Source organism: Ursus maritimus, unplaced genomic scaffold (genome assembly GCF_017311325.1).
Source record: "Ursus maritimus isolate PB19 unplaced genomic scaffold, ASM1731132v1 scaffold_3, whole genome shotgun sequence".
NCBI classification, from domain to species: domain Eukaryota; kingdom Metazoa; phylum Chordata; class Mammalia; order Carnivora; family Ursidae; genus Ursus; species Ursus maritimus.
In genome coordinates, this window is record NW_024425563.1 from 82,647,926 (window position 1) to 82,660,824 (window position 12,899).

Sequence of the window (12,899 nt, forward strand, 5' to 3'; positions counted from 1 at the left end):
CAGTTGCTAAACCTAATGGTTCCTTAGCCCTGGAGAGAATTAATTCCAGGCTGATTTCAGTTAACTCTGGAATACTTCTCCAGTCATAAGACCAGGCTGGCATGGAGGGCGCCTCTGGTATGGTGTTAAAGATGAGCCTAAACAGGTTCAAACACAGACACTTGCCCCAGAACTCATTATAAACCAGGATCCTCCAAGGCCACAGAGGATTTCAGAGAAATTCTGGGAGTAACGCACTGCAGCGAGCTCTCTAGTACACGCACATCTGTGACTGTACAGATAGATGCTACCGCTCCAGAGTTTGCCCAGAGACCACAGAATACCAGAGGTTTATAAATCATTCTTGGAAGCATATTAGGATTCAAATATATAGAAAATCACTATCAGGAAGGTCAAACGTTCAGATGATCAATCTCTAAATAAAATTTAAGTCAGAATTTATTCGACGCCTGTATTTTTGACAGTGTTATAAACCAGACTGTTTTATTACCTTTCCTGAGATAATAATTCTGTCTCGGATGAAATTCAAGCCAAAACTAGGTTTTGAAATTCCTGACAAATGCCCTGGCATTTGTCACAGAGGAGCATAGAGTCAAAAGACCTGGATTCAAATACTATCTAGTATGTAATATTGAAGAAGTAATTGAATCTGTCTAACCTCAGTTTCTTTCACTTGTACAATGGGAATAACTACTCTATTGTAGTAGGGAAACCCTGGAGGGTTTCTGTGACTGATTAGATAATATACATAAAATACCTACCACAGCCCAGGATATACGGCAGCTGTTCAATTATAATTATTTTTATTATTAATTTTTATATCAAAAATCCTGTAAGCCAGGAACTGGGGAGTATTTGTATTTCCTTTTTAAAACACTGCAAACAGTTTAGAAAAGGAATACATGCTATCAGTCTTTGTTGACATTTATAAAAATAGCTACCAGACTATCATAAAATCGCAATGTCAATTCCCAACTATATGCACACAGAGTATTTAGAGATTTCAAAGTTCACCCCCACTGAAGTTTCTCAGTCAGGTGTGGCTACTTTCATTTTTCCCACCAGGGTGGGAGACTGACTTAAAATCTCCCATTTTGGTTTTTCTGTCCTGGAGACCTCGGGGGGTAATTAATTCATCAGCTTTAACACATTTCATCCCACAAGTTTTTTCCATTGATTCTGCTACAGGACTACTTATGACATTACACCTTCACTGTATTTGTTGAGACACATGCTTGTCAAGACACATGTTTTCCAAACTGGTTAGAACTCTCCTCCCCTCTCCTGCCCCTCACCCTTGCCAAATAGAAACTACAAAAATGGTACAAAAACTATGAGAATACCAACTTTTCACTTTACCCTCCTTTCATTTCACCCAATTTTCACTGACAAAAATTCCAGATTATCTACCAAGATAAAGATCCTCTCTCCTAATCCCCCAAGAGTGTAAATTATATGCATTTCATATACAAAATGTGAAAGGATATTTTTATTCACTCCATGTATTAAGTGTATGAGATATTTAACATATTTGGGGAAGATATTTAACATATTTGGGGAATATTTAAGTGGTTATATATAAGTACTAATAATTTTTTTAAAAAGCTTCAAGGAAAGTGAGGAAATAATTGCCTCCTTCAAATAAAATCATCTTTTAAGATAATTTTTTAATATACTTTGGTTTATACCAAGCTACACTTAGAAATATATTTTGAAAATCAATTATAACAAGACACAAGGTATATGAAATGTTATAAACATTTTATTTATATTTATTTGGATCTACAGAAATAAAAATTCTATCTAAGAAAAAAAACAACACTACCACCACAAGCCTTTCTTCAGTAATGGCAAGGTTTGCTCCGCAAACTCATTTAACAGTTTTTCCATTGTGTCAACAACCTTTCAGTGACACAAGTGGCTCGAACCTATTTTTAAAACAGGTTTTACAGCATGCTGAGACAGAGTTCTGAATCAGACACCTGACAAAGTACACCCAAAGACACCCAAATTTCACATGAATGTAAATAACAAGAATAAGTCAACAAATGATTTCATAAATAATTAAGATTATTTCTAAAGCCTTTCCAACTTCTTTGATTCTTACAGTCCAGGAGTACAGGTTTACAGTCTCTGTTATCATGACAGTTCAAGCTGTTTTAATGCTAAATCATGACATTAAAGTTAATTTGCAAGGAAAAAAAGGAGCATAGAAAGCTTACTGGATACCCTGAATTGAGAATCTTAATCTTTTCTGATCAACTGATCTGATAGAAGGATGGGTATTAAGATATAGAAATAATCCAATTATAAAACCACAGAGCTAACTGGCATAACATTTAAATCTTGGTATAGACAGTTACTCTGAGCTAATTCTCTCCTTAACACTGTCTTAATCATTACACCTTGTCAAAACACCTGAAATTACTCTTTACCATGTCAAGGACCACACAAAATGCACTTACGATGTCAAAGCCCAGGTGGAGGAAAAGGAGGACTACAAAGAGATCATATGTTAAGTCTGCCTTTATAAAATCTCACTATCAAATATAGTAATGCCCAGGGGTACTCTCTGTAGCCAAAGAAATGGTTAGGTTTTTAACCATTCCCTCTGTTAGAAAAAAAGGCAGTCTATCAAATACCATGTGTTACAATGCACTTCTCTCATTATTCTGAAACAAATCTCTTGTTCTAGTAACCACTCTCTCTGTGCTAGGAAACAACTTATGCCCGTTCCTGACACTTGGCTTTTGCGTTATTCTCATTCCTTTTCTCCACTCATCCACCCTCTTAAGTCAGTTCAAATCCTACTTACTCTAAGATGAAGCTTCCTGCAAGTGTTCAACTGGACAAAAAGTGTTGAAGCCTGATGTCTCTTCCAGCACTGATCTGCACTAATAAACCTGGTATTTAAATAAAAACAAGGGGTGCCTGGGTGATTCAGGTCATGATCCCAGGATACTCTCTGCTCAGCAGGGAGCCTGCTTCTCCCTCTCCTTCTGCCTGCTGCTCCCCCTGCTTGTGCTGTCTCTCTGTCAAATAAGTAAATAAAATCTTAAGTAAATAAATAAATATGAAAAGCAGTGTAGCCATACATCATTTGATTATATATAAACACCCTAAAGGAAAAAAAGAGGCATCTTTCCTCTTTCGTGACTCTAATCCTCCAGTATAACATGCAGTAGAGGAAGCAGAGCAGAGAAAAAGCTGTGACTAAGCATCAGGAGAATTGGGTTCTAGATCCAAGTTCTGACGCTAAATGCTATACGCTTTTGAATAAGTTTCTGAGTTCCCTGGGCCTTAGCTTCTCACCTAAGAGAATGTTTGCCATCTAGCCAAACATTCCACAAATCAATAAAGGCTACACAACTAACAATTCCAATAATGTACAGGAGTTTCTCTGAATTCCTTTACTAACCCAAAAACACTACCATTAGTTAAATCAATGTTACATATACAGAACTTAACACGGCAAAAATTTTTAGACAAAATAGAACACAGTTTATTTTTAAAAGGTAAATCTCTTAGGCCCTGATCTCAGTATTATTCTGATCAACAACCTTAGATTACTCCCTACTGCCTTTAGAAAACTATTTATACCCACACTACCCTTTAGAATTATATTCAGACCTTCTAAAATCTCACCCTAACCTACTTACCAATATTACTGCTACCATCTTCTCATATATACTGTTTTAACCACACTACATTTCCTACACTTTTCTGCCTCTGTGCCCAAATTAACACTTATTTCCAAAACATGGGGGATTTCCAAAAGACCTCCTAAATTCCACTTTCTATATGAGTTTCTCCCATTTCTCCCAAATTCCTCCACTGAAGATTACTTATCCTGTTCTAAGTTCCCATTATACTTAATATATTGTTCTGTTTTTTATGTACTTGTTGATATGTGCCCCCATCCCATTCATAAATTTTTTGAGAGCAGTCCAATGTCTTCATTATCTCTGAATTCTCCTATAGTTTTGTATATATTAAACACAATGTTTACAAACCAAATGCTAACCAAAATACCCTCACAGACGAACCAATTTAAGAACCAGAATTGAAAATTCTACCCGTTTCAACTCCTGTACTACCATGACATGTGCATAAACACAAAAACATACTCTTTCCTAACACTAAGAGGTATAAAAATGTTGTGAAGTATAATAAATATGGCAGGTTTTTACTGACATGTCACTCAATCAACCAATATATAACTATATGTAGATTTAAAAAGTACAATGAAAAGGAGTTAAAGTCAAACCTTCCACGTCAAGTCTAACTTCATTTCTAAATGATAAAATTAAATGTAACTCAGTTGCTTCCTCCACAGCTAAAATGACCAATTTTTTTTACTTCAGGAACTAGGAACAAAGTGGTTCTGCCCTTAAAAAGACAATAAATGCTCAGGTTCAAATCAAAATTTTTATGTTGATACCGAAAACAGTGAAACTCTGCTAGAGGGAACATGGTATAGGCAGAAGGAAATCTACTAGTTTCAAGGCTGCTACTTTCTAACCATGTGACCTATAAATTGTTAAAATTTCTTAGAAAGTTTTAAGCTGGAATGAGGATATGATTTCATGGAAATGTTGTTAAGAATAAATACCACATACTCCATGTTTAAAGTTGTTTTCAATCTTAGGATAGAAAAATGAAAAGCAAAATGAGGTCTAATAAAAAGAGCTATACATTTCCTCTTATACCAACCAGTTCATAAAAAGAATATTTACATTTTTATTTTCCTGCATGGTACCAATGCATAGTCTGTGTATTTTGGGCTAGAGGATAAAACCTAATTGGAAAATTATAGGCAAGTAACGTCTGTCTAAAGCAGTATATACAAAAACATTTGGGCTATTGTGAAATCTAAGAGAATCTAGTCTAGAGTTCTAATCTTAATACTACACACAAAGACCTCCGTGAACTTCCTGATGGGTAAACCAACCCACTCTGTATGTCCTTTAATGCAACTTTGTAAATTTCAAGGTTTAACCTTAGCATATACCCACAACATCTCTACTATTTCTTAAGCATTCTTTTGTGTGTTTTTTTAAATACTTAATACTTTAACTGTTGTGTCACTTGGAAAAATCAAACAGTTACAATCCATTTAAATGGTTTAAATTCCTCATTTAGTCCCAAGAAATTTTTACCATCAACCAACCAGGTTCCATTCAAATATGGGTATGTGATTACTGGCCTCTATTGGAAACATTAACTAAATAAGTGGTCCAGGTACTCTTTATCAAAATAATAATGCACTAAATAATATTTAAATGGCCCAAATATTTAATAGATCTTAAAAATGATTTTACTTAGAGATTAAAAAATGCTAACTATACCTCATAAAAAATGCTATGAATAAAATTTAAAAATCATTACTTCAGAGATATTTAATCCAGTGTCTGATCATTTAATAAAATACTTATTTACCAACACTTACTAATACTGCACTATTCCAGGCACTGAGGATACAACAGTGAACAAGAAACAATGTCCCTGCCATGACGAAACTTACATTGCAAAGAGAAAAGATAGAAAATGAACAACAAACAAGATAATTTTGTGCTGAAGAAGTGCCATGAAGGACACAGGGAGATCTGACTGGGATGGGATGGGGAACTTTCGAAAAGAATGGTCAAAGAAGTCCCCGTGAGATGACATGTGAATTGAGATCTGAAGGATGAGAACAGCCAACTACTCCAAGAATTGAAGGAGGGCATCCTGAGCAGAGAGAGGAGCACACACAAAGACCCTGAGGTGGGAATGACCTTGGAGTTTTTAAGGAACAGAAAGAAAGCCAATGTGACACAAGTATAATGGACATAAGTGACAGTGCTTCAAGATGAAGGATGAAAGGGGGATGGGGCTATGAGGTCACAGGTACCACAGCAAATAATTTTATTAAGATTGGAAGTCAATGAAGTGATTCTAGAAAGCAGTGATCCTCTATTTTGCAAAGACCACTCTGACAGCTATACAGAGAACAGAATGGACTGAAAAGCTAAGACTGGAAGCAGTGAAGCTAGTTAAGAAAGTCTTAGTCCCATGCAGAAGATAACAATGTATTGGGCTCAGGTACAATCAGTAGAGATGGCATGAAGTGGGCAGTTCTGTTTTATTTATGGGTAAAATCAACAAGTTCTGGAAATGGACTAGGATAGGCAGGTTGGAGAAAGGGATTAAAAAGAATAATCCAGGTTTGGGGCTTGAACCATTTTGAGATGGGCACACATTAAAAAAAAAAAAAAGTTTATGAGAATACATACAAAAATTTTAGACCTGTTAAAGTGTCTAGACATTAAAATAAAAGAGTCGGTAGGTAGAAAGAGGAGTCTGAAGCTGTAGATAAAGATGAGGGATGGAGATATGAGTTTAGGAGCCATAAATACACTGTCAATGTTTAAAACCAGAAGTGGGTTACAGAGGTATATGCATTTGTCAAAACTGAACAAATGTATACTGAATTAAGATATGTGCCTTTCAGGGGCGCCTGGGTGGCTCAGTCGGTTAAGCGTCTGCCTTCGGCTCAGGTCATGACTGGGACTGAGCCCACAACAGGCTCCCTGCTTAGCCTGCTTCTCCTTTTCCCTGCTGCTCCCCCTGCTTGTGCACACTCTCTCTTTCTCTGTCAAATAAACAAATAAAATCTTTAAAAAAAAAAAAAAAGATATGATATGTGCCTCTCAAAGATTACTTCAATATAAATCATGTGTCTGACTGATAACAGCTACAGTTATTAGCAGCCAACCAAATCTAAATGATACTTTTCGGCATACTTTTGGTTCACCCTTTTTTCCCAACAAGACTTTGTAAACATTGTTCTGTTGTCTTCTGGAACTGACCATAATTGAAGAGTCTGCAGCCAGCTAAATTTTTATCCCTGCTTCTGTAGGTCATGTTCTCTTCTTGACCAGGATGCCAAAATAATTCTCTCATTTTTGAAGTTACTAACAACTAGGGTATAGTCAATTTTAATCATTTCAAAAAAAATTTTCCCTGGTATTTAGTGCCTTTCAACTTGTAAATGTATGTTTCATTTCAGAAATTTTCGTCTGTATTATATTTCTGAGTAGTTTTTTCTGTTTTGTTTGTTGTAATCTCTATTTCAGGGATACACTTTATCCTGATGCAGGACATCTTTTAATAGTCATTTCTTTCCTTTATTTCTTTCCTGTGGCATATTTGCAGAGCTGCCATGCTTTTTTTTTTTTTTTTTTTTAAATCTTGATCGTGTTTTAACATGGGGAAGCCTATGCTGAGCTCCTGCTTATTCTGACATCCAACTGGTTCTGCTTGACAATCTCTATACCCTTCTCACTTAGCTAGGACCATTTTTATTTCTGTGCTCACATGTGTATGCACACATACACACAATCTTCAGTTTGAGAACTGGATACTGCTTTTAATCTATTTTTCTATAACCCAAAGATGCAGGAAATAGGAAAAGGGAGAGCTAAGTTTAGACTGAGTATAGCCACTGCTGAAATTTCATTAAGTGTCCTGTATTAGGATCCATCCCTCCAGTCAGAGGGCTCTTGTACCTTCATGGGCTTTGGCTCCTGTCCTTAATCAAGGCATAATTCAAAATGGCAATGTTTTCTGACTCTGTGAGTCTCAGCATTAGTATATAGGATCTTCTCACAAAGATTTTTCCTTGACTTTTCACTCCCTACTCACCTCTTAGATCTGCCTCCCTGGAGAGTACTGGTGAGCATGCTTACTGTTTTGTAGGCCTTGTCTTTCCTTAGTCTGGCTTCTGGAATATGGGATTCTAATCACAAACCTTGTGCTATACAGCCGGTATCTTCACATTCCTTCCTCATCCTCCAGTTTTTGCAGTATTTGGCATAAGGTCACACATACCCCTTTTTTGTCCTCTTTTATTCCAATTTTTGCCCTCCCCTCTCCCCACCTACTCTTGCCTTCTTTCTTTTGTTTTAGTGAAGAAAAGCTCTGTGATCCTACTTCGTTTTTACTCATAATCCCTACATTTACTTTTTTTCAACGCTTACATTTTAAGCACTAAATGTACTCTTTCAAATTACTGACTCAACTGAAAAGTAAAATTTAAATATTCTAAGACAGAGCTGTAAAGTGTTAACAGCAACAAAAAAAAAGCCAACAAGCCCAAAATGGAGTCACTTGGCTAACACCGTATCAGCAAACCAAGACTTGATACCTAAGGTAACCACAACTTATCCCCTCCCAGGAATGTAATCTTAAACCAGTGAATATGGAACTTCCTGGTCAGCATTAGTGAGGTAATCTGCCTAATAGACCCCTTCCATCCCCCTTCTGCCTATAAAAGTCTTCCATTTTGTTCAGCTCTTTGGAGCTCCTTTCTATTTGCTACAAGGGACACCACCTAATTCATGAATCATAGAATAAAGCCAACCGAATCTTTAAAATCACTCAGTTTAATTTTGTTTTTTAACAAAACTAACAACAGCTGCACTTTTACTTCTGTTATTCCTAACAGAGGAAGTAAAGGGAAGACACCCAGTTTCACTTCTTATAAATTCAAGATACTAGACAGAAAATACAGGACCATAAATTAAGCTCTTCTGTGAACCTGTTACAAGTACCTTCAAGAAAATAAAACTAAAATGCATTTCCCTCCTCAAATGGACTCCTCTTTTACTATCTGCTATTCAAGCACAGAACCCTAAAAGCTTTCTTGNNTCTTTCCCTTTCCTACCAGCACCCGTTCAATATCTGGCACATAGGAACCATTCATAAATATGAAGGAATAAACTAATATAGTCTATTTCTCATACTGCCAAAACACCTCTCATATAACCCTGCCCTGGCCCACTATCAGACCTGGTGCAAGTCCACATCATCTATTACCAGGACTATCTAACAGTCTCTTACTACTACTTCACTTTCAAACCTCCTGGCCTCATCATGTCTATCTCCTCCTTATAATTATCTAATGATTTCCCATTGCCTAAGAAAATAGTTTAATCAGTACAATAGAGAAAAGACCCTTTTTTTAAAAACAACCTGATCATAGATTTATCACCTTTACAATCAGTAGCATCTATCATCTTTATCTTCTCCCATGCACAACCTCTCACCTACCCTCTCCAATTTGTCATCCATATACTTAGCCTACAATCTAGCCATGTGGGCTTCTGAATGTACCATACGCTTTCATGCTTGCCTTCTAGTCCTTGCCATATTTTCTCTGTCTAAAATAACTTTCTCCCTGTTCTGACCTATTTGACAAGTCATTTCAGATATTTCTACAACACGATCATTAGGAAATTAAATCGTGAGAACATATCAGCAGCGGTGTTCAAATGACTTAATTACTTAAAGAGTAATTTTAGATTTAAGTATTTCAAACTAGCAGGGGGAAAAAGGCAGACGAAACACAGGCATCTAACTTTACTCCTTTACAATATATAACTGAATCTACAGCAAAGGCATACACATATAAGCACAGGGAGAATAGAGAGAAAATAAAAATAAAAATGAGGCTTGAAATAAGATATATGACTAGTAACTGACCTAGCAGATCTGAGACAGCAGAAGACAACAGTGGACCAAAGAGAATATCAACCCAATTTACACCATAAAAACCAACAAAAGTTTCAAAGGCTGTGGCACAGGTTCCACTGGAAGTTGGAGTAAGGGTGGGACCGAAAGGAGGTCTAGTTGAAAGCTATGAAAACAGCAGATCCACATTCTCACTATATACCACTGCCTGACTATTTCTCCATGTTCCTGCAGATGACAAAGTCACGTGCATCTCTACAAAGACAAGTGAATAAAATTTATCGACTAAAAAAGTTGAAAGTATTTGCCTCTGGAAAAGTGAAAATGTGGGTAAGGTGCTCTAGGGCTGTTCTTTTTCCTAAACTTTGTATAACCATCTCTGTGATATTTTGATTCATAGTAAGAAATGTAGTTGACCCTTGAACAGAAGGGTTGGAGCACAGATCCCCCTGCAAAGCTGAAAATCCACATGTAACTTCTGACTTCCCCAACACTTAAATACTAATAGCCTGCTACTGACTGGAAGCCTCACTGCTAACATAAATAGCCGGTGAACACAAATCTTGTATGTTGTATGTATTATATACTGTATTCCTTACAGTAAAGGAAGCTAGAGAAAAAAAATGGTATTAAGAAAATCATAAGGAAGAAAAATTATATTTGTAGTACCATATTTATGGGGGAAAAATCTGCATATGAGTGGACTCATGGAATTCAAACCCTTGTTGCTGAAGGGTCAACTATATTTGGTCTTCGTTCCTATTACCAGCCCAGAGCTCTTAAAACCCTCTGAATTTCCTATGGTGAGAGTGATAAAGGTGTCTTTTGTTATAATGAGGTGACTTTTGGAAAGCACCTAAACAAGGGTACTGGTCGCCAGTGGAGTCAACCATGTGATTAAAGGGTTGGAACTTTCAGTCCTAGTACCCCCCCCCCCACATTCCCCCAACCTCCTGCAAGCAGAGAGAGGTTAGCGATTGAGTTCAAATGCCAATGGTCAATGATTTAATCAATCATGCCTATGTAACCAAGCCTCCATAAAAACCCAAAAGTACATGATTTGGAGAGCTTCCAGGTTAGTGAACATGTGGAGATTTGGGGAGAATGGTGTGCTCAGACAGCATGGAAGCTCTGTGCCCTTTCCCCATATCATGTCCTATGCATCTCCTAGCTATATGTTCCTAAGTTATATCTTTTTGTAATAAACCAGTAATCTAGTAAGTAAAATGTTTCTCTGAGTACTGTGAGCTGCTCTAGCAAATTAACTGAACTCCAGGAGGGAGTTGTGGGAACCTCCAACCTATAGGTAAGTCAGAAGCACTGGTGACAACCTGGACTTGTGACTGGCATGGGGGGGGGGTGGGGCGCAGGTAAGCAGTCTTATGGGACTGAGCCCTTAACTGGTAGGATGTGAGGTGACCTCCAGGTGACAGTGTCAGAACTGAGTTGAATTACGGCACACCCAGCTAATGCTGGAGAATTGCTTGGTGGTGTGGGAAAAACATACACATTGGAATTGGTATCAGATTATACTCTTAAGACACACATCTGTAGAACTTTGGTAAAATTACAAGTTTTAGATTTCAATTTCTAAATAGTTATAGTTTTAGTAAACTGGAATCCTAATATTCATAAATTGATTTGATTATGTAAATATCTTCCAAAATATTCATTTAACATTTTGGAAAACCATCTCTCACCTAATATAGTCTTGATTATTCACAGATTCTGCTATATGCAAATTTGCCTTCTATCTAATTTTTAACTTGTAAGCTCAAAATCAATACTCATAGTGCTTTCTTAATCATTTCTAGACATGCACAGAGTAGCAAAAAATTTGAGATGCCTGATGTGCAGGTTTCCAGCTGAGGTTGAACAAGATGATGCTCTGTCTTTTTTTTTTTTTTTTAAGATTTTATTTATTTTTTTGACAGAGATAGAGACAGCCAGCGAGAGAGGGAACACAAGCAGGGGGAGTGGGAGAGGAAGAAGCAGGCTCCCAGCGGAGGAGCCTGATGTGGGGCTCGATCCCAGAACGCTGGGATCACGCCCTGAGCCGAAGGCAGACGCTTAACCGCTGTGCCACCCAGGCGCCCCAATGCTCTGTCTTCTTAAGACAGCTTTCATACTATAAATAAGTATCCTTTTTGTGGTCTCTTTTGTGACAATTTTTCAATTTTTGGTTTTTGTTGCTAATTTTTTTTTTGTTTAAAATAGCCCCTAAGGGTAGTGCTGAAGTGCTGTCTAGTACTCCTAATGCAAGAAGGCTTTGAGAGGAAAACACAGGCAGAAGCCTCTTTAACCTCAGCCGCAGCAACTTCTTGCTAGACGTCTCCAAAGGCAAGGGAAACAAAAGCAAAAATGAACTATTGGGACTTCATCAGGATAAAAAGCTTCTGCACAGCAAAGGAAATAGTCGACAAAACTAAAAGGCAACCTACAGAATGGGAGAAGATTTTTGCAAATGACTTATCAGATAAAAGGCGAGTATCCAAAACCTATGAAGAACTTACCAAATCCAACACCCAAAAAGCAAAAATCTAATCAAGAAATGGACATAAGACATAAAGAGTCATTTCTCCAAAGAAGGCATACAAATGGCTAACAGACACATAAAAAATGCTCAATATCACTTGGCATCAGGGAAATACAAATCAAAATCACAATGAGATGCCACCTCACACCAGTCAAAATTAACAACACAGGGAACAACAGATGTTGCCAAGGATGTGGAGAAAGGTCAACTCCCTTAAACTGTTGGTGGGGATGCAAACTGGTGCAGCTACCCTGGAAAATAGTACGGAGGTTCCTCAAAAAGTTAAAAACAGAGCTACCCTACAACCCAGCAACTGCACTACTAGGTATTTATCCAAAGGATACAAACATAGTGATCCCTAGAGGTGTATGCACCCCAAGGTTTATAGCAGCAATGTCCACAATAGCCAAAATATGGAAAGAGCTGAGATGTCCATCAACAGATGAATGGATAAAGATGTGGTATGTATGTATTTGTTTGTGTATATATATATATATATATATATATATATATATATATATATATATATATATATATATATATATATATATATATATATATATATATATATATATATATATATATATATATATATATATATATATATATATATATATATATATATATATATATATATATATATATATATATATATATATATATATATATATATATATATATATATATATATATATATATATATATATATAAAAGATGTGGTATGTATTTGTTTGTGTATATATATATATATATATATATATATATATACACATATATACTATGGAATATTACTCAAAAGCCATCAAAAAGAATGAAATCTTGCCATTTGCAATGTTGTGGATGGAACTAG

The 12,899-nt window shown here is 36.4% G+C and overlaps 1 protein-coding gene across 2 annotated transcripts in view; it reads right to left on the bottom strand.

The window, feature by feature from the left end:
* The window catches only part of PHTF2 (putative homeodomain transcription factor 2), a 114,618-nt gene that overhangs the window by 85,205 nt on the left and 16,514 nt on the right, over positions 1-12,899 (bottom strand). The window lies entirely within an intron of this gene.